The following is a 26,785-nucleotide window of genomic DNA, read 5'->3' as shown; positions in this document are numbered from 1 at the left end:
AACCATTTTCGTTTTTCACTATTGAAGGCTACCTGCTCTCCATAGGCCAGAATGGGCTGCTGGGATCGCTACACGCTGTGACCCCAGTGGACTCAGAGAGCATGGTAGAAGGTCATGTTTAGTATGCCTGAACTTGGTATAATAAAATACATCTTTTAGAAAAGGTTATTTTAATATCCTGGGTTTGCAAATGCTACTTTTAGAAAGTTAGCCTTTGCGTGCCTGACCATCTCAGTCCGCCTCTGCTGTGGGTGTGTGTTCTGCCTAGCAACAGCACAGGAGCAGGGCTGGGGGATTCCAGGAGAAAGGTTGGCTGCCAGGTGGTGGGTAGAGAGATCACACCAGGATGGGTGGGAGGAGTACACCCTGACTCTTGAACAGACCTGTGCTCTGCCACCACAAAGCCGGCTCCGCCCCCTGTGGAGCGGCTGATGTCTCTGCCCTGCTGCTGAAAGGAAAGAGCAGAGTCACCAAAACAAAGTACTCCAGAACTGGACTGAGCCAGGCCCAGGCCCCCTGGCGCTAAAGAACAAAAGAATCACTGTATAAAAGTAGGAGCCTGGCTCCTAAGAAATCAGATACAGATTGAACCAAGAAGGAACTCTGCCCGACTAGAAGGACCTGGAAGAAGCTGAAGGAGGAGTAACTTTCCCTGACCTGAGGGATTGGCCTGCAGTAGGTGCCTTGCTGAGGAAGGAGAGGAAATAGACTGAAAGAGACTTTTGCACTTTGTTCTTCAACTATCTCCAAGGGCTTGGAAGAAGAGCTTGCCCCCTGAACTGAACCTCAGGACCAGTGGATTCACCGTGTCTCCGCTTGTCTGAGAACTCGAGCCGTGTGCTTTCTCCCGCCGGAGCGCTCTGCGCACCTTCGCATCCCTCCTAGGGCCGTGACACCCAGAAGCCTGGCCGCCTCCACTCGCCGAGAGCCCCGCTCTACCTGAGTTGCTCTGGACCCATCGAGTCTGGCCGTCCCGCTTCCCTGTCCCCTGCCTGCTACTGGAGTGCGCTTGGTGCCCTCTCGCCCTCCCGCCGGATTTCTAGTTGGGAAGTGAAATCCAGCCTCGGACGGCCGCCCATACGTCGTAACGTATCCGGCCGCCCCGCTTCCCCCCCAACCAGAGTCTGACTGTGCCGCCCGCTGAAGTAACCTCCCGCACAGTCCGTGTCAGAGGCCTGGGGCCGCACCTGTCTACCAAGAGCCACCCGCTGATTCTCGATCCGGAGACCCTCGAGGTGCAGAACCTGCATCTCCCCCGAAGACTCGTCCAAGCACATCGCACGTTCCCAGGTACAGTGAACTCTCTATCGGACTCGGGGTCCGCAACGTTCTGATTTCCCCGTATCACTGTACCCTGGGTGCACTGCGCATCACCGTGACTGGACCGACCCAACCGAGCACTGCGAAGCGCTCGTGATAGACTAAGTGACTGAAGAAAAGAACAGTGCCTAATTATCATCTTGTGGCTCCCATTTCGCAACCGTTATTTATGGTCTTGTACATGCCTGCGTAACCAAGAATCCTTTATATAAAGTATACGTATTTTTGATACAACTTACGCCTGGTGTCCGTTTGTGGGGGATCGTTGTGATTTACTGTGTGTTATTATATCTGCTTAACCGACAGCGCCCTGAAGTTTAGCCCTGACTGCTCGCGCCACACTACCTATAGGGTGAGCAGGGGTTGTTCTGCACGGGTAATTCTCTCGCCCTGAATAGAAGAAGGGACCACTGCTTGTCACGAGTACCTACCCGTGCCAACCAGAGGTTCCCCATTCTAACAAAGAAGAAGTCTGGTTGCTCAAATTTAAGCAACAGAAAAATATCCATTTGGTGCTTGACCATTGAGCGGGTATTCAAATATATAACAGAGAGCTTCCGAGTGCCATTGCATTCTTGGGTCTGAGGTAAAGCCACTCTATGAGTGTCACATAATTCAGGAAACACTGCTCTAGGCATCAAGATCCCCTATGCACTCAGGCTGGAGTAAATGAGGGGTTTAAGTGTGGTGGGCCGTTTGTGCAGCGCTATCAACTCGGCAGCGCTGTAGTGAATTTTATTTTATTTTTGGCATAGTGACAGGCCCCAGGCCCCGAACGGGCGTGGACAGGCGCAGACAGGCTTGCCTTTGGCGTGCTGCACGTGTCCGCTGCGTTACCGCGCTCCGACCGGCATAATATAGCCGGTGGCAGCCTAAGCTCCGCCCCACCTGCACTGTGATTTGCTCTTGTGACAGCCGGCAACAGCCGGTCCTGCCTCGCTTGTAAGTCAGCGATAATCAGGTATTCAGTTTCCGATTTTAAAAGCATTTAATTTCAAACAACAACAATTAATAAAAAAGAACACAGGTTTTAGCAGGTGAGCGCTATGAGCGTTAAGAGCGAGGGTATCTAGGCAAAGTACCCGCTCCCGCGCTGTGATCGGCAAAAAATAGCCGGTGGCAGGCTAAGCTCCGCCCCGCCTGCACTGTGATTGGCTCTCGTGACAGACAGCAACAGCTGGTCCTGCCTCGCTTGTAAGTCAGCGATAATCAGGTATTAACTTTACGATTTTAAAAGCATTCAATTTCAAACAACAACATCAAAGGGTTACTTGGATAACTCAATTGATCAAGCATTGGTAACGTCATTAGTTCTCCCCTTTGTTACATTTTGGCTTTGCCAATGTTGTTAAGCCAAGCTGTTCAGTATCCACACAGTTGTGCAAAGTGACAAAAGTTAAGAAAAAAACCACAGCAAAAGTCTCTGGTGGAGCCGCCTGCGTAATTTTGCGGGCAGAAGCACCATGCACGAATAAAAAAACAACGATTCTTCTGATGTTTCCTCACGGCACAGTAGCTCCTCTGAATCAGACACCATCAGCTGCGGAACTCTAGATCAAAGAATAGGAGAGACCCGGGAAGGGGATTCTGTCCTTCACAGAACTTCGGTCCATTTCCAGTGCCAGATCCATGACGGGGATGACCACAGACTTTCTTTTATGCCCCTCATGCCACAACACAACATGACATGGCACTACCAGGCTCGCCCTATTTTATAACGAGGCAGAGCCTACTCAGGGGGGAAGAAAAAAGACAAAAAAAGATTCTGGGAAGAGACAGAGGCAGAACAGAACAGCAGTAGGCAGTGACTGTGGGACCCATTACAAGGGACAAACAAGGCGCAGTCAAGAAAGCGAACTTTGACATAAAACTTAGCATACAGGAACTGACTGACCTACAAAGGGCCATCTGGAACAACGGCCTGGATTTTGCGCCTATGCCCAAGGGCAATATATTCAGCCTAGGGGCTGAAATGGAAAGTTCATCCACAAAATGAGGCATAAAGTATTTTTCGCCAATCAAGAAACATGAGCCAGCCATCTATCAGAACACTGGCCTTAGATTAAATCACCTTTTACCCCACCCACCTCATGCGATGCGACCTGATATTCTATCATTTGAGCAGGCGGTCATCAAGTGAATAGATGACCTCCAAAACAATAAATCCTTCCCCTCCCAGAACATCACTAGGGGAGAAAGAATGGATTTGACTGAATTATCACAAGACGTTAATATCATGATAAACCCAACCGACAAGGGGTTGGGGGGCTATAGTGATCCTACTGGTTAATTGTATAAGAGTGAGTGTTGGAAGCGATTCGATAATGTAAATAAATACATTAAACTAACAAAAGATCCCATCTCAAAAGTAGTGAAGTGAAATAAATTCTTGGTATACACAGTTAAAGATAACTGTATTATCAAACATGAGGTGGATTTTTAAGTTAGAAAACAAGGTACACTCTATGTTCATATTATATCAAAAGTACACCAAAATGTACAGCCATCACCAGGCAGACTAATAATTTCAGGGACTGACTCCGATTTAGAACCATTGCAACACTTTTGCAACCATTTTTTGAGACCTTTAGTAGAAATAATACCATCATGCCCAAAATGCACCAAAGAATGTTGAATACATTATAGAGGCTGAACACTGATCCAGAAAATGAGCTCCTTGTAAGCATGGAGAATTCCTGTACAAGAGGATCCCCCCAGGAAGAGAATCTCAGAATGACAGAGACGCTCATCACAAATCAAGTATGGAACTGTATGATACCTTGAGAATTCATATGAGATTATGCAGTTACCACTGACCAGAAAGTATTTTAAATTTGAGGGTGGCAGGGTCTAGGGTGTTTTCTCCAGACCCATGGAACATCATTGTAAAAGTGTACATTTACCCCGAGCCTGGCATGCCTTTATCTGCATAATTTTGAATCCAAACACTTATTTACCATCTGTTACCTCTTCTCAGAACACATCAAGATCTATAAGATATATATTGATGATATCTTTGTGATATGGCTAGGGAATCAAACAGAAACCCTCAAATCTGCAGAATTGGTAAATGGACAATGTCAGTTTCTGAACTTCACGTTCACAATGAGTGCTAAGGTTCTGAACTTTTTAAACCTCAGAATCTTCCCAGTTGAGAATATTTACTTCAGAAAAATTTAAACAAGCCCTCTGATTGCTGTAACTTTTTCAGTTTCAGACGCTTCCATCCGAGATCGCTACGGCGAAGTCCACCATTTGGTTAATTCCTCAGACTTAGACAGAACTGCAGTGAAAGTAGGGACTTCAAGAACCATGCTAAAAAATTAACTAATGAACTACGACAAAAAGAATGCCCACAACACAGTGCCAAAAAAGCTGGGAGAGAACTTCCAGCAACAACAGAGACCAGCTGTTGCATTCACAACCTAAGACATCAATTGACCAACTAATCAGTATAACCACATACAGCCCATACTCAAATAGCCAGAAGAATATCGTCAACAAGTATTGGCACATCTTGAGGTTGAGCAATCTGTCACTTGATAAACCTATGTTTTCCTTCAGAAAAGGTCAAAGCATGAGAGACACTCTGGTAGATACAAGACCATCAGCCAAAAAAATGGTCATGATACAAAGGACACTTTGGGATCTATCACCTGTTATGGAGCGCTTTCTGTGTGGAAAATGTAATGTGTGTCATTTACAAGAAATCCAAGAAAGGTCGAGGGTGCTGTCGAAGCAGCCAAGATCAAGGATGCGTCTTGAGGATGCTTCTGCAACCTCCTCCTAAATCCCTGTGCATCCCGGCACCCTGGGTCGACCAAAGGCCAGCCACCACCACCCTGATCACCCTGTATGGAGGAGACACCTTCTCTAGGCTCCCCCATTTCTTCCCGGAGCCCAGTGTGCGGTCCTGATTGGGCCGCAATTGTGGTTTTACAAAATTGCAGCGGCCCACATGTTGTGAACTGGGGAGGCCCAGGACTTACCTCTGCCGCTCCTGCACGGCACTTGCTTGTTGACGCTTGCAGCGAAGATGACCCTGCCCGCTTGACTGTTGCTGGGCTGTGAGGCGGCTCCAGCTAGAGCTGCGCCAGGAAGTTTATCACCCCCCACCTCATTATATTCTCTTGCCATGGCCAGTGCAGCAGCAAGGAGGCTGCAGATTGCACTGCAGCACTGCCCAGGGCTGGGTAACGGGATCACCCTGACTGGGATGTGGCATCACTGTATCTGAGACGGGCTGCACATTGATGTGGCCTGGTCAAGTGCTCTGCCTCTCCTCTCCCTTGCTGAGCATCCCTGGAGGCCTGCAACGAACTGCAGGAGCAAATCAAGTAACCATTGACTGACCTGGACAAGCAGGTGAGACACAAACCCTAAGGGTAGGCAGCCCGGGGATTACTATGGCCACTGATGACAGTTTTTTCCCTCTCAGACAATGTGACGTCCAGAGATGAGGCCCTTTGCCCCTGCCCGTCTGATTGCAGTTGTGTGTTGCTGGAACTTTGCCCTGGCCTTAGTGCTGTGAGTTGCCATTCCCCCTCTACGCTGGGACTGCCATTTTTCAGTTGCCTCTTCTGCCTTTAGCAACGTCCCTGGAAGTGTGCGGGCCCCTAGAATCTAAGCAGCATGCTTTTCCTGACCAGAAGCCCTTATTGATTGACCCATCGGTCTCTGGTGCCTGGTCCCAGCTGCATGTGCTGCCACAAGGTCGAGTTAACATGCTGGGAAGGACTATCCATTGCACCTCTACAGCCTGTACACTGGACGGAGCTGGGGAGTACAGGAAATAACCTCCCTCTGTGGCCTGGTCTTGTGTTCCACACCTCTGTGTCTTGGCATCATTCATAGATGCCTGAGGACTGCCCTCATTTCTATCTTGACGATGGGGAAGCACAAACCATCCGCTTTGGGCTCCCAATCCAAGACTGACCGGTTTGCTATTACAGCACCTGACATCTACAAGAAATCTATGAGAGTGGATCTTTAACTGGCCGATACAGTCTCACTTGATAAACCCCACATCATTCAAACCATCCAAGCCTCCAAATAATCCCTGTAATCCAAAATAGGTGAGGTTGGGTCTGACGTGGTCTTGATGCCTCAAGATCTCCGAAAAGTAGCGGTCGGCATGATGGAGGCCGAAAGTCACCTGTCCACTCTCGAGGATGAGTCTTCAGACATCAAAGCAACAACGTCCACCCTGTAGGCTACAGTTCAGACACTTGAGGTGCGTGCGGAGGATGCCGAAAATCGATCCCACAGAAACAATCTTCGCCTAGTGGGATTCCCTGAGGGGATGGAAGCCCCCTGCTCAATGGTGTTCATTGAGACCTTGATTCGATCCTGGCTACCTGAGGGTTCCTTATTACCATGGTTTGTGGTGGAGCAGGCCCACAGATCACTGACATAGAAACCCCCTCCGGGGTCTCCCCTTGCCCACTGATCATACAGATCCTTAACTACCAGGACTGCGATGCTATTCTGCATGAGGGACGTACCCAGGAAACTCTTCTTTATCAATCATCATTGTTAGAAATGGCCCTTTTTGCCGGGGTATCCCCAAACTTTTTGCATCTTCCACCCTTGTTTTTCCTGACCTGTGGTTGTTGGCTATAGGACTCTGGGCACTTTACCACTGCTGATCAGTGCTAAAGTGCATATGCTATGCCAACACCCGGTGGAGTGCGAGTTCTCTGATTCCAGGGAGCTTGCATTGGAGGCAGACCTCTTGGTGGATTCCAGAGTGTCTGACGAGGCATTGGGGAGTGATTCCAAAAGTAGTGGCCTGGGTATCCGGTCCTGTGTGGTGGAAGAGGGTCAGTGTAGCCTAGCTAGGTCCCAGTGTAGTGGGAGGGGTGTAGGAGCTCATATCCTGTCTTAGTGGGGAAGGAGTGAGTCTCAGGGCCTGGAGGCTTCCTTAAGGGAACACCAGGTTGGGGGCATAGACGGTTCTAGAAGGCCATTTGAGGGGGATCTCCTAGTGTCGGGAGAACCTGGAGCGTCTGTAAACAGAGCTCCAGTGGTTCTGGTGTCTGGCAGTGCCACTCCACTTGGGAGGGTGCAGAAGTCCAGAGTGAGGGGTGAGTGGGGGATGTGTTCCCCAATGGGAGAACCAGTGGGTCAGGGGCCAGCCAGAAGGGCTGAGCCTCAGAGGAGTGACCATGGTGACCCACTTCTGGCTTGGGGGATCTCCGCACACTGTCAGATCGACAGGGGTCAGGAGATCTGCACCAGGCAGACTGTCACACAACACATGAGACATGTGTTACCCTCAGGGGGATACTATGCCAGGCAAGTGTTCAACCGCAGGGTTTAGTCCCAAGGTTGGGAGGCCAGGTTCAGGATCTGCCTGACCTGGAGGGAAGGACATCTGTAACCAGTGTCCTGAGCGGTTTGGCTTCCAGGGGGATCACCCCAGTTGGGGGGTTGCAGTCCTCTGAAAGGGGGTGCAGAGGGAAGGAGTCCTCGCTTCTGACCCCGGTGCGACCTGAGGGTTTAGACCCTAGGTTGGGAGACCAGTTGCAGGAGAGAGGTCCTTAACTGGTGGGGGAGTTGTGTTCTGAGGGTGCCTCTCCTGTGATGAGAGTGCAGGGCCCCAGAAGGAGGGGAAGGGAGAGGAGAGCCTCACCCGTGACCTCTGGTCAGCTTGAGGGTACAGACCCTGGGCTGGCAGGCCAGTGTCCGGATGCCATACCTGACTTGGCAGGAGGGAGAGTGGAGTAAAGGTGCCAGGCACCTGGGGCTATTGCCCCCCACTTTCTGATGTCACAGAGGTTAGATAGGCCTAACAGGCATAAGGCATGGCTCTCATCACTGACAGCTGTCAGTGGCCACTGTGGCTGGTTGTCTTGGTAGACAGAGTTGCCCCCAGGAGGGGGGCCAGAGTCACACCCTGTGGGTGGGCTGGGCCACACCGTTGTGCTGGCCAGGTGGGTACTGTCTACCAGTGCGGACACATCTGTGAGCAAAGTAAGGCTAGGCACTGCACAGATGGGGTCCCCAGGTGAGGAGAACGTTCCCCCATGGTTTAGCCTAGTGGGCCTTGAGAGTATAGATAGAGGGATCCAACTAGGCTCAGGAAGGTGTAGAACAGAAATAGTCCACTGCCATTCGGGCCAGTTTCCGTGTTCTATCGCTTGGTCTACCCTGGCTTTAGGCTGGAAGGGGGTTGTGTTGGAAATGGCCCTTTTTGCCGGGTTATCCCCAAACTTTTTGCATCTTCCTCCCTTGTATTTCCTGACCTGTGGTTGTTGGCTATAGGACTCTGGGCACTTTACCACTGCTGATCAGTGCTAAAGTGCATATGCTCTTCCTGTAAATTGTTATTAGGGGGTGAGCAGGGGTTATCAACAGTGTGTGTTTCCCCCTTACCCTGACTAGAGTGGTGGTTTCTGCCTGGCTTTGGCGCAAGCCTCAGCCAACCAGAAATCCCATTTCTAACATTGGTGGTCAGCGGTGGGGATTTGAACTTGTGTTTGCACTTGACCCACAGTGATTGGCGAATATCACTAGTTTAGCGCAGACCACTACGCAACCACATACTGTTTTTTTTCTCTATTTGATGATCTGATCCGTGAGTCCTCAAGGCATCATGTCTCAGAAGAGCAATCCAGCAAGTGATGTTGCAGAAATGGAGTTTGATATTGAAATGTTAGGTAGTTATAAAGTAGGTCAACTCAAGCAGTTCTGCAAGAACTTTGGATATCCCATGAAGGGCAGCTCCAGGAAGGAGGAGCTACAGAATGCCTTAAAGGCCTGGCGGGAGGCCAAAGAGGCTGGGGAGGCAGAGGATACAGAGGTGGACAAGGATGCACAAGGGGATGGTTTCAGATCACAGGATCTGCCTGTGGGAAGAGCAGCCTCCAGGGCTGGCAGTAACCATTCCGCTAGAAGTTTTTCCCCAGAGGAGTTGGAGGAAAACGAAAGGATCAGAGATCATGAGCTGGAAGTCCTGAGGCTTGAGGTCCAGATGGAGGTGCTCTGGAGAACCAAGTGGTGAGGCTTGATTAAGGTTTCACGATGAATACAGAAATAGCACGTTTATTTTTGAGAAAGAACACTACAAGAGAACCTTTGTTTTTAAAGCATTCCAACAGGAGACTTAATAATGTATGTGGACTTTTTGTTGATGGGATCTTGCCTGAACCTTATATATAGATATTTATATTTTTCTATAAATAATCAGTGTGGTGTCTTACTGTGTTACTGTGGGTGCTAATGCAAATACTTTACACATTGCCTTGTCTGCTCATGCCAAGCTACCAAGGGGGTGAGCAGGGGTTATCAACAATGTGTGTTTCCCCCTTACCCTGACTAGAGTGTCGGTTTCTGCCTGGCTTTGGCACAAGCCTCAGCCAACCAGAAATCCAATTTCTATCAATCATGCATAATGATATTTCCTGACTACACAAGGGTGACCTAGTTGCAACGAAAAGTTTTTGATGAGGTGAAGTAGAAGTTGAGAGCCATGCCCATTCCCTAAGGGCTGCTCTTCCCCACTAAGCTGCAAGTGGTGAATGGCTCCTGAAATCACCCCTTCGATACCCCAGAGGCAGCATGGGAATGGGCCACTGAGCAGAGGTCCCTCTGCATTCAAGATCCCCCAGGAGACACCAAAGGTCTCACAAGCCTCTGCAGCTTTCTCTCACTCTTGTTGCCGCCACAAATCCAGAAGCAGGAAGTAAAGCCGTGCTAGATCCCCTGCATCCTCTGATTCTGAACACTTGCAGCCTCACCCTGAGGAAGATGCAGCTCTTCAACAACCCGAGAATCCTTGGCCATAGAGGACCTAGTGATGTCTCCGGACAAACCATCTTTAATGGTCTCTTCATTATGATTCTTCGAGCTTTATGAACTGACCCTTTTTAACTCTTCACCCAGGGTGCCTACTAATGCTTATATCCTTCATGTCCATGGACCTCATTTGAGGCTAGTTAGAGGACGCAGCTGCAACCTTCAACCTGCTCCCTGTTTCATCAGGAACGTCCTTTGATATCCCTCGCCTCAGAGGGAGCAAAGCTTTTGCTTCCTCTGAGGCCAAGGATTGCAAAAGGAAGTGCCAGGCGTAGCAGGGAGAAAGTTGAAAGTTGCAGCTGCGACCCCGAACTAGCCTCAAATGGCATCCATGCCCATCTTAATCCTTTCATAAAGGAGGAGGTCTTATTTGAAGGCCCAGTTATGTGCTACATGCCAGTTGGGGAACAACAGATGTTTGTAGGGTAGAGGTATTGGGTGGGGGATATTGGGGGTTCTGTTTTGGGTTAACTGCATTGTACTTGTTCATTGCTTTCTGTTTTATTTTTAGTTTTCTGCTCTTTATCACCACCCACTCTCCACTGCCTGCCCTGTTGCCATGTTTTTCTATTCTATTCTAATCTATTCTATTCTATTTTATTCCATTCTGCTCTATTCACCAGTTTATAAAGCACATCGCTACCCAAGAGTCAGGCTTTCCAGTGCTAGCAAGAGGGGTCTAAAGCCTACTCAGCCGACATTCCGACCAACTACATGATGAGTTATAAGTTATAGTCTCCTTTCCTGGAATGTTAATGGTCTTCTGGACTGCATTAAGTGGACAATGGCTCTTACGTTTATACACCATCCAGGAATAGTATTATTGCAGGAGACCAATATCGTGGGCACTAAATGCCCCTTTCTTGGTAGATTTGGCTACAATCATGTCTACCATGCTGGCTTTTTCTATAGGATCCAGAGGTATGGCAATTCTCCTCCATAAAATCCCTCCCCTGTGATCGCCCTGACACTTCATGTTACCCTGGGCAGATATGTGGGGGTGAAGGGTGAACTGGAAGGTAAACAATATACCATTTGTAACGTAAATGTTCTTTCACACATGCAAACACTAACTCTTCATGACCTTACCCAGCTGATATCCGACTTACCGTGTAGCTCATTGATCCTTTGGAGGGGACTTCAATGCTGTAGTCGATCCACTTCTCAATTCGTCCAGCCCTGTCTCTTGAGATCAGCAGGCTTGGTCCCACTCCTTAAATATTTGGCTGACTGCCCTGGGACTTTATGATGGGTGGAGGGTTTGGAACCCATGCGAGAGGGCATATGCACACGTGTCACCCTCTGCTAAGTCGCTGTCCATAATCAATGATATCTTCATGTTGGCGATGGACACTTACATCACTGTGAGAGCGCAGATGCTTCCCTTGGCATCTCTAACCACTCTCCCCAACTTCTTCGACTGGGTGGGTCTGCCTCCTCTACTCGCCCTATGGGACAACTTAATGCATGGTTAATGGTAGATAAGGGACTTGTAGAGAACCTAAACCAAGCAGCTTACCTCCTACTTTGTACCAAAGCCCTGGAACTCTCTGGACGGCCAGTAAACCAGCGATTCAAGAGCAGGTGGGGAGCTTACACAAATGTAAGAAACGCAATAGAGAACAAGACATTGTGGAATTGGAGACCCATATATTTGCCACTGAGTCTACGTTGACTCTGGTGTACATTGGGATGCTCAACCGCTAGCTGGACATAGATAGGGACACGTTAAGGCAACTACTCCCCAGTGAAGCATGCTGTTGTTGGAAGGTGAACACAAAGCATGTTTACGAACACAGTAGCAAAAATAGTGCGCTCTTTTATAGACTGGCAACCGAGACATTGCCTCTTGCTTTATTTACGCAATAACAGGCGGCTAGGAATTCGTGGTCACTACTGCCTCGGAGATTGTGGAAGTGTTCGCATCCTGTTATAGGCAGCTATACACCCATAGTCCACAAACCCTCCCAAAGAGTGACCCAGTGACTTGCCCTAGAGGAGCCGATCATGGAAGACGAAATATATGCTCCCATTAGAGACCTGAAGTCTGGGAAACCCCTTGCACAGATGGCTTTACCCTTGAATATTACTCCATATTCCTAGCTCCTCATCTTCTTTAGCTCTATAAGGAGCTCTATTGGGAAGGGGTTGTTTCTTAGGGATGCAGATGAGACGACCATCGTTGTCATCCCTAAGACCACCCTGCTGTTGCCAAATTGCAGGTCTTATCGCCCTTTTTTTTAAATTAATGCAGAAGTTAAAATATACTCAGACGGCCAGACGTCACCCTATCCTTCTATCCCTTTTGCCCTAACTGGAAGTTCTAACACCTCTCCCCATGATGTGGACAGATCATTCTCTCATTCTAATGCGACTAACACTGGTTGACTTTAAGTCCCAGTCTAATCAGCCCCCCTCACTGAAACGTCTGTGTCATAAATTTGACCAGGAGGCTTTTCTCACAGCCTTGAGGACAAATCCACCAGACAGATCCTTTAATATGGAAGAGGCTGATGCACTCTTTCATAGGTGGATAACCCAAGCCCTAGATACCTGCATTCCTCTCAAAATCACCCACTCTAAAGGAACGCGGGCCAACGCCTGGTTTAATGAGGAGCTGACCCTAGCTATGAAGAAATGCAAAGTTCTAGAAAGAGCATGGAGACGTACATATGACCCTCTGGCTAAATCTCAGTATAGAGCAGCTATCAAATCCTACCACAAACTAGTACATAAAACTAGAGCAGCCCACTACTCAAGCCTGATTATCGCCAGCACCTATCTTAGTAAAACCATTTTTTCTCTTCTAAAGGATCTGGTCACTCCTCCTTCGGCTCTGGGCAGTGTCATCTCCTCCAGTCAACAATGCAAGGAGTTGGCTATTTTCTTCCTTAAGAAAGTAGAGGGCATCTACCATAATTTTGATCACACTGGAACTCATGACATCAATGAGATGAATATGCACATCTGCTCTGAGACCGTTTCGCTCACATCTCTATCCATTATCCTCCTCAAAGACCTAGAGGGACTAGTGATTAAAATTAAATCAGGATCTTCAGACGACCCCCTTAGACCAGACACCTTCTGGAAAGTTCAACAGGGTCTCCTGCCAAAGTGCCTTGATCTACTGAATTTATCCCTCACTTCGGCGGTGATCCCAAAATCCTGGAAACATGCAAAAGTGATCCCGCTCCTTAAAAAACCTTCATTGGACACCTCCAAGCCAGAAAACTATGCACCAATATCACTGCTCCCATTTTTATCTAAAATTCTGGAAGCTCATGTGAACTCAACACTAACACATTTTTTGGAAGCTAATCATATACTTGATAACTCTCAAAATGGGTTCCGACCACGTTATAGCACCGAGTCTGCATTGCTGACGGTGGTAGAACAACTGAAATCCGTAGCAGATACTGGCAGGACCTCAGTTTTGGTCCTGCTGGATCTGAGTGCGGCATTTGATACGGTCTCCCACAAAATCTTGCTCCACCGTCTGGAGGAGATAGGGATTATTAATACAGCCTTGTCGTGGTTTTCCTCCTTCCTGGTCAATCGGACCTTCCAAGTGATAGCCCCTCCATTTGCCTCCTGTATCCATCCACTGCACTGTGGGGTCCCTCAGGGCTCGGCACTGAGCCCTATGCTCTTTAATATATATATGAATCCCCTGGCGTGGATGGCCAAAGCAAGGGTATCTCCTCGGTGTCGTATGCTGACGACACCCAATTGGTGATCACCTTGTCTAACAATCCCAGCCAGGACAGAGCGAAGTTTAAAGAAGACATTCTGGCCATTGCAGAATGGATGGCAGCTAACTTCTTGCAGCTGAACTCTGCGAAATCTGAGATCCTTCTGATTGGCAAAGACTCCCATTTCTGAAATAATGAATGGTGGCCTCCAGCCCTTGGAGTCCCTCCGGCCCCTAAACCTGCAGTGAGAAACTTGGGCATTAAGCTCGACAAAGATCTTACCTTTGAGACACACGCCAAATCAGTGGCCTTAAACCGATACTCAGTCATTTTAATGCCCAAAATCGGTAGCTGATTATCCAAGCTTCCATATTGGCTCAATTGGATTACTGTAATGTTCTTCTCCTTGGCTCCAATAAGGCTGTTGTGAACCGATTGCAACGGGTTCAGAACGCTGCAGCACGTGCCATCTTTTTTCTCCCTAAGTACAGTCATGCTTCAAATCTTCTCTCTCGTCTGCATTGGCTGCCCTTCCACATCGAGTACATTTCAAGACACTCTGCATCGTGCATAAGATTATGACTGGTATTGGCCCAGATATTCTGAGTGATTTGTGCTCCTTCTACTCCTCATCGCGTGCACTTCGCTCATCTAATCTTATGCTCGCTCATACTCCACGCATCTGAAGAGCCAGATCTGGTGGCCGTTCTTTTAGGCAATTGGCCCCATCCTTATGGAACTCCCTTCCCTTACACATCCGTAGCATCTCTGACCACCAAGACTTCAGACGGCTTGTGAAGACATGGCTCTTCTCTCAACTCTAATCCCTAGGTTGTAACCCCTCTCATCTCGCTTCAGCGCTGGGACGCCTCTTTGCCGAGGCAGCCATGCGCTTTATAAGTATTCTAATCTAATCTAATCTAATCTAATCTAATATACTCTGATCAATGTTGCTTCATGCCAAATCGAAGTACTAGGTTGCCTCCTTTTCTGTTAGCTATGCACTGTTCTTTTTGGGCAGAATTTGCTTTTTGCTGTTCCTTCAGTTACCTGCACAAACCCGGTAGCTCCACCCACATCATAGGATCCTAGAGGACTGGGGCCCTTTTCCTCACCCACTAGTTGTATCATTCTCCATAATCGCTGTAAATCTCCCTATTACCCAAGTGTGTTCACCTGAACCAGTGGGAGTGCATGTTCTCTCTGCCACTGGGGTTCAATGGGCTGAACGTGATGGCCCGGGAGTTTGAACTTGGAGGAGCCCTTGCACTGGACTGGGGCGATGCTGGGATTGCCTGTGCCTGCGGGCCTGTTAGACTATATGCCTGGACCTAACAGTCCGTTGTACGGTAGGGGACCCTCCGACGGGAGAGCACCTCCATACCTGCATATGGCGGGGGAGGTGTGGATGCTTGTTGTCTGTGGAATAGGATTACTGGTCTAAATCTACTCGAAGATGGCCCACACTTCTAATGGTGCCTCTCTCCTGTCCTTCTTCTGTCCTATGAATTTGCTTGGTATGTGTGTTCTCTCATGTTCTTTTGCATTGATGTTAATCAATCAAGAAGTATTTATAAAGTGCTGCTTGTCACTCGAGAGGGTATCCACGAGCTTGCTGTAGGTCTCATTCGAAGAACCAGGGCTTGAGCCCATTCCTAAAGTCAGTCAGCAAGAGTGATGTGCAGAGGTGGAGGTGGAGGGTGTCCCAGGCTTTGGTGGCAAGATAGGGGAAGGCGTGTTCTCCGGCATGTCAGCAGCGTATGCTAGGGATCTGTGTGAGGTTGAGCAGAGGTTCCTGGGGGGACTGTGGAACTGCAGCCGGTGGTTGAAGTAGACGGGTCCTTGGTTGGGAAGGGTTTTTGTAGGCATGGGTCAGGAGCTTGAAGCGACATCTCTTGTGGACCGAGAGCCAGTGGAGGTCTTTCAGGTGCTCGATGATGTGGGTTCTCTTCAGCAGATTGAGGATCAGTCTGGCGACTGCTTTTTGGATCGTCTGGAGTCTTTGTATGTGTTCTGTGGTGGTGCCTGCATAGAGTGTGTTGCCGTAGCCCGGTCGTTTGGTGATGAGGGCATGCATTACCATATTCGTGGTGCTGGTGGGGAACCACTTGAAGATTTTGCAGAGCATGTGGAAGTAGGCTGAGAAGACATGTTGACCTGACGTTTCATGGAGAGTTCGCTGTCTAGGATGATGTTGAGGTTGTGCGCATGATCTTTTGCCGTTGGAGTGGGTCCGAGTTCAGCAGGCCACCAGGATCAATTCCAGAGGGCGGGGTGTTTACTGAAGATGAGGACTTTCTTTATCTATGCTGAGACATTCTTCATACAGTTGTGGAAGTTTGTCTTCACTAAGGTGGAGTCGGCGGAGAGTTATAGGACAAGCTGTGTGTCGTCAGCATAGGAGATGATGTTGATGTTGTACGATCTGACAATGTCTGCAAGTGGAGTCATGTAGATATTGAAGATCTTGCAACGTGAAGGAAGGTGGGCTTTCTGTGAGTGTCCCTTGAGAAAGGATGCAATCCATCTGAGCGCAGCGCCTGTTATACCGATCTGGCATAGCTGATTGATGTGTGTGTGGTCGGAGACCGTGTCAAAGGCAACAGAGAGGTCAAGCAGGATCAGGGCAGCAGATTCTCCTCTTTGAGTAGGGTGCGGATGTCATCTGTTGTGGTGATCAAAGCTGTCTTAGTGATGTGCTGGTTCTGAATCCTGATTGGGAGCGATCCAACAGGTTCTTTCTCTCCAGGTGTTCAGTGAGTTGGATGTTGATGGCCTTCTCTCTGACTTTGGCAGGGAACAGGGGCAATATGATAGGATGGTGGGAGGGGTCTGACATAGGCATGTTTCCAGGCATCAGGAAAGGTGGCCTTTGTTAGCAAGGCATTGATGATGATGGTGAGTTGGTGGCTGATCTCGTCTCTTCCGAGGTTGAATAGTAGGTGGGGGTAGGGGTCAGTGGGTACTCCACAGAGGATGGAATTCATAAGGGGGATTGTGTTTGGTGAGATGAGTTGTTGCCATGCTTTGAGTGGATGGTTGGTGGTGGTGGTAGATCGGAGGCTGAGTAGGTTGGTGGGCTGTGGATCAAAGTTCTTATTGATGGTTGCTATCTTATGGAAATGGTCAGCAAGGGTGTAGCAGAATTTCTGTGATGAGAGGATCGAGTTTTGGGTGGCTGACAGGCAAATGAATCACAATGGTGAAGTGTTCCTTGGTTTTGCTGGTGCTGGTGTCAACGCGGTGGTTCTGGGCCTCTTTCTATGCCATTTTGATCTGTTGAGGGTAGTCATTGAGGGCAGATTTGAAGGTAGCTCTATCAGTGTGGTTCTTGCTAGTGCGCCTCCTACTTTCAGGTCATTCACCCATGCGTTTTGATCTTCTGAGTTCTGGGGTGTACCAGCTGGCTTGTTTGGTGGGTCTGTGTGTTTTGGCTGGTTTGGTTGGAGCGACTTAGTAAGTGGTGCTACTGATCCAGTTGTTGATGTTCCTAACTGTGTGGTCCAAGTTGGTGGTGTCTATGGGCTGTGTGGCAGTGAGGTCATCTGTCCTTTGTTGCTGAGTGACCTTGGACAAGCTGCAGAAGGGTATGTTGTGTTGCTTGGGGATGACAATGGTGAAGTGTAGGATGAGATCACTGACAAAATATCGAGAAGGAGAATATCGAACTACCAAAATATAGAAGGAAAAATGTAGAATGCCAAAATATCGAATGCCTATCTCCAAACAGGTAAGTACAAAAATATCGAATCCAAAATATCGTTGTAAATAATATAGTTAGTCAAAATATCGAATTTTTTAAATGTCTTAAAAGTAATGTAAAATTAATGAAATAATACATATAATTAACTGAAACATACTTAAAAATATTTAAATAACTTTAACATTAATAAATAATTAATGTAAGTTAAACAAAAAAATAATACATATATTAACGTAATATTAATTAAAAATATTCAATATTTTTTGCATAGGATAGCGGGCGGGTAAAATTTACTATTACCACTCCAGTAAGTGCAATAGTAGGGAAAGTGTTGGAAAGCGGGAGGGTAAAAATTACTATTCCCACTCCAGAGAGTGCAACAGTAGGGAAAGCGTTGGATAGCGGGAGGGTAAAATTTACTATTCCCACTCCAGTGAGTGAAACAGTAGGGAAAGCGTTGGATAGCGTAGGGGTAAAAATTACTATTCCCACTCCAAAGAGTGCAACAGTAGGGAACGCATTGGATAGCGTAGGGGTAAAAATTACTATTCCCACTCCAGAGAGTGCAATAATAGGGAAAGCATTGGATAGCGTAAGGGCAAAAATTAATATTCCCACTCCCAAGAGTGCAACAGTAGGGAAAGCATTGAATAGCGGGAGGGTAAAATTTACTATTCCCACTCCAGTGAGTGAAAAAGTAGGGAAAGCGTTGGATAGCGTAGGGGTAAAAATTACTATTCCCACTCCAAAGAGTGCAACAGTAGGGAACGCATTGGATAGCGTAGGGGTAAAAATTACTATTCCCACTCCAGAGAGTGCAACAGTAGGGGAAGCGTTGGATAGCGGGAGGGTAAAATTTACTATTCCCACTCCAAAGAGCGCAACAGTAGAGAAAGTGTTGGATAGCGTAGGGGTAAAACTTATTATTCCCACGCCAGTGAGTGCAATAGTAGGGAAAGCGTTGGATAGCGTAGGGGTAAAAATTACTATTCCCTCTCCAGTGAGTGCAATAGTAGGGAAAGTGTTGGATAGCGTAGGGGTAAAAATTACTATTTCCACTCCAAAGAGTGCAACAGTAGGGAAAGCGTTGGATAGCGTAGGGGTAATAATTACTATTCCCACTCCAGTGAGTGCAATAGTAGGGAAAATAATAATTTAATATTTTATTAAAAATAAATTAATTATTAATACAAAAAAGTATTAAAATTAATTACCAATTACACAATATCTAATAATTAATTAATTATAAATACAAATACTTTTTTTTAAATTAATTACCTATTAATAATTCACTGACAACCAATTAATTTTCAATACCAAAAATTAATAAATACAATTAATACCAATTAATAATTAATTAATAAAAAATTAATTATCAATATACAAAAATGATTTCTATAATTAATTATTTACAGTTAAATTACTTCCCACCATATTCCCCTATAAACCCACAACCCGCTACAAATAATAAATTAATACAATTAACATAATTATCAATTAAACAATTAATACAAATTATTTACCAATTAATACAAATTATTTACCAATTAATAATTAATTAACAACCAATTAATTTTCAATACCAATTAATAATTACCTCATGATAATTACATTACTTCCCACCCTATTCCCCTATAAACCCACAACCCGCTACAGAAGTAAAACGCCAAATTACATTAAAAATAATTAATAATTCCTAAAAATTATTATTTTATGTACTATAATTAAATTTCTTCCCACCCTAATCCCCTATAAATCCACAACCCGCAACGGAATTAAATTACACAAAAATTAAATAACATAAAATTCATTACTTTAAAAATATTCAAACATACATTCCAAAATTAATACATACTTTTAACACATATACTAACACTTAAAACACTCTTAAAAAAATCAATATTTTTAACAACTATATTATTACTGTCGATATTACTTACTTCGATATTATGTAAATCGATATTTCTTACCTGATTTTTGATATTCTTCACCCCTATATTTTGGCAATTCGATATTCTGTCCATTCTATATTAAAAACTCGATATTCTGTCCTGTCGATATTTTTAATTCGATATTATGTCTGTTTACCGTAGGATGGAGTGGACCATTTTTTTTAATTTTTTTTATTTTACAGAGTTTTATATAGCGTGAACTTGACCCGAATCGGGTATCAGAGTGATTTAATAGCACCAGTTGCATTACATGAGGACACATTAATTGTTGTTAGGCACGGGGATATTAAGTGATTTGCCCAGAATCACAGGATGTTCAGCGTCATTGCGGAGACTCGAACCCAGTTCCCCAGATTTTTGTTAGGCACAGGGAGATTAAGTGATTTGCCCAGAATCACAGGATGTTCAGCATTATTTCAGAGGCTCGAACCCAGTTCCCCAGATTCGAGGGCGACCGCCCTAGCCGTTAGGCCAACTCCTCTCCCCATGTGAGTTCTAAGGTGTGACTGTATCGAATTCTGTTGCTGGAAGTGAAGATGGGGTCCAGCGTGTGTTCAGGTTTGTGCATGGGATCAGTGATGAGCTGCTTGAGGCTGATGTTTTCTAGCCTTTCCAGGAGGGCAGTGGAATTGGAGTTGATGGGATAATCCAGGTGGTAGTTGAGGTATCCCAGGAAGTCTTTGGTGCAGATTCCGATCCTGGAAACATTTTCCCCGTACGACTCGTATCCGGTCTTTTTAACGTACGAATCGTACAAGTAGCGTACAAACTGCCAAGTACGATTCGTATGGGAAAAAGTCCATACGAATCACATTCGGAAAATTTCCCCACACGTCCTCGGGTCGGAAAAAGTGTCCGACACATCCCCGGACGATTTTACGTACAAATGTGAAAAGTGAAGTCTGAGCGCGCAAGTACGATCCATCCCGTGCGTCCGATGTTACAACCGTATGGAAAATGCACCGTACGGACCGAACTCCCATAGCAACCATGGAGACATGTGCCCGCATACGCGCTGAACACCCCCCCAGCCCCCATGAGTACGCGCCGTACCCCCCCAGCCCCGTGAGTACGCGCCGAACCCCCCCAGCCCCCGTGACTACGCGCCGAACCCCCCGTGTATGTACACCTGTGTACGTACGAGTCGTACCCCCACCCGTGTATGTACACCCGTGTACGTACGAGTCGTACCCCGTGTATGTACACCCGTGTACGTACGAGTCGTACCCCCGTGTATGTACACCCGTGTACGTACGAGTCGTACCCCCACCCGTGTATGTACACCCTTGTACGTACGAGTCGTACCCCCACCCGTGTATGAACACCCATGTACGTACGAGTCGTACCCCCACCCGTGTATGTACGGTGCGTACCCCCAGCGCTATGCGCTGGGGCTACGCACCGTACATACACGGGTGTACACGGGTGTACATACACGGGGCGTACGACTCGTACGTACATGGGTGTAGATACACGGGGGTACGACTCGTACGTACACGGGTGTACATACACGGGTGGGGGTACGACTCGTACGTACACGGGTGTACATACACGGGGGTACGACTCGTACGTACACGGGTGTACATACACGGGGGGTACGACTCGTACGTACGACTCGTACGTACACGGGTGTACATACATGGGGGTACGACTCGTACGTACACGGGTGTACATACACGGGGGGTACGACTCGTACGTACGACTCGTACGTACACGGGTGTACATACATGGGGGTACGACTCATACCTACACGGGTGTACATACACGGGTGGGGGTACGACTCGTACGTACACGGGTGTACATACACGGGGGGTACGACTCGTACGTACACAGGTGTACATACACGGGGGTACGGTACGTACACGGGTGTACATACACGGGGAGTACGACTCGTACGTACACGGGTGTACATACACGGGTGGGGGTACGACTCGTACGTACACGGGTGTACATACACGGGGGTACGACTCGTACGTACACGGGTGTACATACACGGGGGGTACGACTCGTACGTACGACTCGTACGTACACGGGTGTACATACATGGGGGTACGACTCATACCTACACGGGTGTACATACACGGGTGGGGGTACGACTCGTACGTACACGGGTGTACATACACGGGGGGTACGACTCGTACGTACACAGGTCTACATACACGGGGGTACGGTACGTACACGGGTGTACATACACGGGGAGTACGACTCGTACGTACACGGGTGTACATACACGGGTGGGGGTACGACTCGTACGTACACGGGTGTACATACACGGGTGGGGGTACGACTCGTACGTACACGGGTGTACATACACGGGTGGGGGTACGACTCGTATGTACACGGGTATACATACACGGGTGGGGGTACGACTCGTACGTACATGGCTGTACATACACGGGGTACGACTCGTACGTACACGGGTGTACATACACAGGGGGTACGACTCGTACGTACGACTCGTACGTACACGGGTGTACATACACGGGGGGTACGACTCGTATGTACACGGGTGTACATACACAGGTGGGGGTACGACTCTTACGTACAAGGGTGTACATACACGGGTGGGGGTACGACTCGTACGTACACGGTTGTACATACACGGGGGGTACGACTCGTACGTACATGGGTGTACATACACGGGTGGGGGTACGACTCGTACGTACACGGGTGTACATACACGGGTGGGGGTACGACTCGTACGTACACGGGTGTACATACACGCGGTGGTACGACTCGTACGTACACGGGTGTATACACACGGGGGTACGACTCGTACGTACACGGGTGTACATACACGGGGGGTACGACTCGTACATACACGGGTGTACATACACGGGTGGGGGTACGACTCGTACGTACACGGGTGTACATACACGGGTGGGGGTACGACTCGTACGTACACGGGTGTACATACACGGGTGGGGGTACGACTCGTACGTACACGGGTGTACATACACGGGGGCTTCGGCGCGTACTCACGGGAGCTGGGGGGGTCGGCGCGTACTCACGGGGGCTGGGGGGGGTACGGCGCGTACCGGGCCCCCTAATCTGGTCGTTTTGCGGCGTACTTCGCTTTTCCGGCACTTTTTGGGTGCCGTGAATATATTGCCGCCCGGACTGCTGTCGGTTCGATTCGTACTTCCTGGGACATGAAACGCTGCCTGAAAGCGTCCCGACGTCACGTCGGAGCATTCCCGGATCGCATTCGTATGTATATTTTCGTCGGTCGGTGTTTTTTACGATTCGTACGGAAATGGTGTTTCCGTGCGAATCGTACTTCCATGTTTGTAATGTTTTTTTCCCGGGTACGAGTCGGACGGAGAAAACGCTCCAACCGACGGTTCGTACCCGTTTTTTCCAGGATCGGAATCGGCACCATAGTGTTCAGATTCCATGGCAAGTGGGGGGATGAATTCAGGGATAGGTTGCTGAGTCCAGTCCATGGTCAGCAGCGGATGGTGCAGGTAAGAGGGGTGCGGCGGTGTGCCGAGTGAGAGGGGATTTCAAAGTGCGACGACAAGGGAAAATTAATTATTTATTTAATTGTCCCTTGTGGTCGTCAGTTGAATCCCCCTAACCCGGTTCTATCACCCACCGCCCTTACCTACACGGGTCGAACCTGTCCATGGTCCTGGTGGTCTGTCTTCCAAGGTGCCTTTGATGGTGGTTTTGTCGTCGTTGCAGAGCTGGAAGTTCATATGTTCCATGTTTGGCATGGTTTGGTCATCGGTGATGGTGCAGGTGATTGACTCCTTGTATATAATTGCAATGTCGCCTCCGTGTCTGTTGGTGCAGATGGGTATTTCTGTGGCGATGTCAAGCCTTGATGCTGGGGTGAGCCATGTCTCTGTGATGAAGGTTAAGTTTGGGATGATGGTGAAGATTGTGTTCCAGATTTCAGTGGTGTTTGCAGAGAGATCTGGCGTTAAGAAGGAAGCATCTGAGTTGGTCCAGTGGGGTCTTGGCTGGCACAGACAGCGTCGTGCGGGATCCTGCAATGTTGGTCGGTCCTGGAGAGGAGGTGAAGGGGCAGTGGAGGCAGGGTCAAAAGTTCCCTCCTTTGGCCAGCAAAATGTACATGTGCCTTGGTGTGTGTGTGGGTTCATGAGTCATTAATCTCTAATCATGTGTGGTTGCAAGAATTAGCATAGAGTCATGAATGACATGCCCCTAAAATACTCATGCATTTATTATTTCCTTTATTTGACATTAATGCATAAAATTTCACATTTTGTTTTAACAAGTGGCATACATTAATCAAGAATTGATTTTTTGAAATACCCACTCTACTCTCAAACTTTACATATAAAATTATATGGAGTACCTCACTGAGTATGAATGTTGTAAGGGATAGCGTAGGTACAATAATTCAATTATGTACCCTTGCTGCCACCACATTGCTCCTACGTTTGTCAGAAGCCCTGGGTGCTGCATCATCAAACACATCATCAAGCGATATGTCCCACACTCAGGATGCACTGCACAAGGTTTGGAAGCTCTGGTTTGAGAAATGAAACCTGCAACTTGCATAATTCAAGTGTGCGTCTGGTAGAGGACCTACGGTAGTATCGGAGGACTAAGCTTCTTGAAGAAGGTAGAAGCTCACTTCTTTTTTAGTAATGAGGTGATAATTTACTTGAATGAATGACTTTGTACAGTGCTTTTACAATACTATTGTGAGATAAATATGAATTGCGGTATGCTTCATCTACTGGTGTGGGCATGAAGTGGTGTTTGACACTATTTTTAAGCTCATCCTTTGATCACAAAGAGTATATAATGGGTTCATTTCTTGAGCATCATCTTTGCAGCAATAATTAGGACACCTACATTTACTTACCTATGTGAGTGCGCTTATGATATACCTTGGTGGATTTAACATGCTTTTCCTCTGCCACCACAATGATGAATGAGTATGTTTGTGATTACTTACTAACGCAAGTGCCTATCTCTTTTTCCACTGCAACTATTGAGAAGCAAGGGCAGTTTTGTGCATATGTTTGAAGGACAAGTATGCTTATGATGGCTTAATGTACGCAAAAGCCTATACCATCTCCCACTATCACCAATAACACAAAAGGGCAGCTTTATGTGTATATATCTGTGTTTGGTGGTTGCATTTGTCACCGTATGGAAGTTATAGCCGACAATTAGACGTCTGTGTGAGCCTATCATGATTATTAACTCTGTCGAGTTGAAGTATGATTGCTTTTTAATTTTATTTAACACTCTAGGGGGCATATTATCACGATCAGGTATTAAAATTCTCGCCGCTTTAGCGGCAGAAAACTTCTGCAAAAGCGGCGATAATGGGCTTGATAATATGCTCCATGGAATTCCAATTGAAGCCCATGTTCTGGTGTGAACATGGGCTTCTATGGGAATTCTCAAGGGCATATTGTCAAGCCCATTATCGCTGCTTTAGCAGAAGTTTTCAGCCGCTAAAGCGGCGATAATTTTAATACCGGATTTTGATAATATGCCCCTGTTGGACCTAGATTACCCAAGCCCACATATGGTAGCCTGGCACAGTAGTGGTCTACAGCTCAAGGCGTTGGCTAAGTACTTACAAGTCTTACCCACAGTAACACAGTGATGAACCACTAAAATAAAGACACAACACCTCTGTTTGGAAAAATACCGTTACCTTTTATAAAAATAATATACTTTCTTGTTCTTGTTTAGAATAAAAGCCGTGTATAATTAATTTATACAGTTCTCATAGATTTCAAATCACATTCAATACTTTTCCCGGTCAATATATGAGATTCAAAGGTACATTACATTTGTGATAAGTGGCTGTCTATGGTACAATACACTACTCCACTATGAGGTTACAGATAGGAGATTGCACTCTACAGTTTCAATATGTTATTTAACCACTCTTAAGCAGGTACATTACCCCTCAGCTCTTAGCCTTCTTCTCAACTCAACAGACCTCTACCACAGGGGTGGATCTTCTCAGCATAAACCCCCAGCCATGTGGCTAAAAGAAGACAAAGCAGAATCAACAAGGTTCCCCCCTGGTCAATTCACAGGCTGCACCTTACTGGTGGAGGTTCTACTTCCTCAATTAATAACAGGCTATAAGGGTTTTTACTAGTGAGCCTTGTAATTTTCCCTGCACACCGCTCTCCCCCTCTTATCTAGTTAGGAGATAGATTTTAAGTGGTCTGGGCAGTTCTGTAACTCAGTTCCTCGTATGTAGTTCTGGCGGCTTTCAAGTCAATTGCCTTGTTTTGAAATCCCCCGCTTTGATGTCTTTAGACACCCGATGCTTCCGCCTCCCGCTCCCTCTCTACCCGGCTTACTTTTAGGCTCTGGTCAATGCAGCTGGTGTTGCCCGGGTCACGCGGTGCCAGGGAAGTCTTCCCGCAGATGTCGAGGCGTGTCAGAGAAGCCTACCTCAGACCGAGGCGCTTCACAGAGGTGACCGATGCGGCGCTTCTGCCTCTTCGATGTTACCGCTGGCTGGAGCTTTGCCTTGACGCACCTCCGATGACGCGACCGGCCTCTCCTGACTCCGCCTAGCGCCCGCCTCTTTCGACGCGCTGGGTCCTTCTTGCCGGTTCCGGCTCTGCGCACCTCGTCCGATGCGACGGCGTTCCTCACCACCTCGCAGGCGATCAGCTGGGCTCTGCTTCGCTTCCCGCCTCTTCCGGTGCCTCAACGGAGCTCTTCAAATGACGAGGCAAGACAGATGGGCTCTCCCTCTTCCGATGCCCTCACGTCAGGAAATGCTCTCGGCGGCAGCGTCGCTTCCAGGTAGGGACGACAGCTGGTTCTGCCGCTTTCACCCACAGGGGAGGGTGTTGAACTGGGGCGCTGCAGTCACGCGTATCTTTGTCTGTTACCCCCTGAATCTAGGGTCAGTTAGCTTGGGCTGGGTCTCAATTGTACTCTATACCCACGACCTTCAGGATGGGTCGAACAGATCCCTGGTAGCCACACTTCAGGGATGTCAGTCCTTAACAGACTCGTCGCAGAGTCTCTGATAACTTGAAGATGATTGCTGAAACAGTGGGGTTTGGTCAGCCAAGGTGGGGGCACTTCCCAGTAAAGCGACAGCCGGCCCCGCAGGTCGATCTTGTCACAACTAGTGCACAATCCTCCTCCTCCAGTCGCCTCTCTCCACACTGGTCATTCCAAGAAATGCACCAAATGGCTGCTGGTCACTGGCCTTTTATAGGGTGGCCTGGGACCTGCAGAAGTCACTGGTTGCTTCTAGAAAATTCCCTATGTTAGCCTATGGCCTGTTTTCCGGTAGTGTCCGTTATGGCAGTTGGTGGCCACCATTTTAGGTTTCTGGATGTCCC

Source organism: Triturus cristatus, chromosome 4_1 (genome assembly GCF_964204655.1).
Source record: "Triturus cristatus chromosome 4_1, aTriCri1.1, whole genome shotgun sequence".
Lineage (NCBI taxonomy): Eukaryota > Metazoa > Chordata > Amphibia > Caudata > Salamandridae > Triturus > Triturus cristatus.
This window is presented reverse-complemented; position numbering follows the sequence as displayed.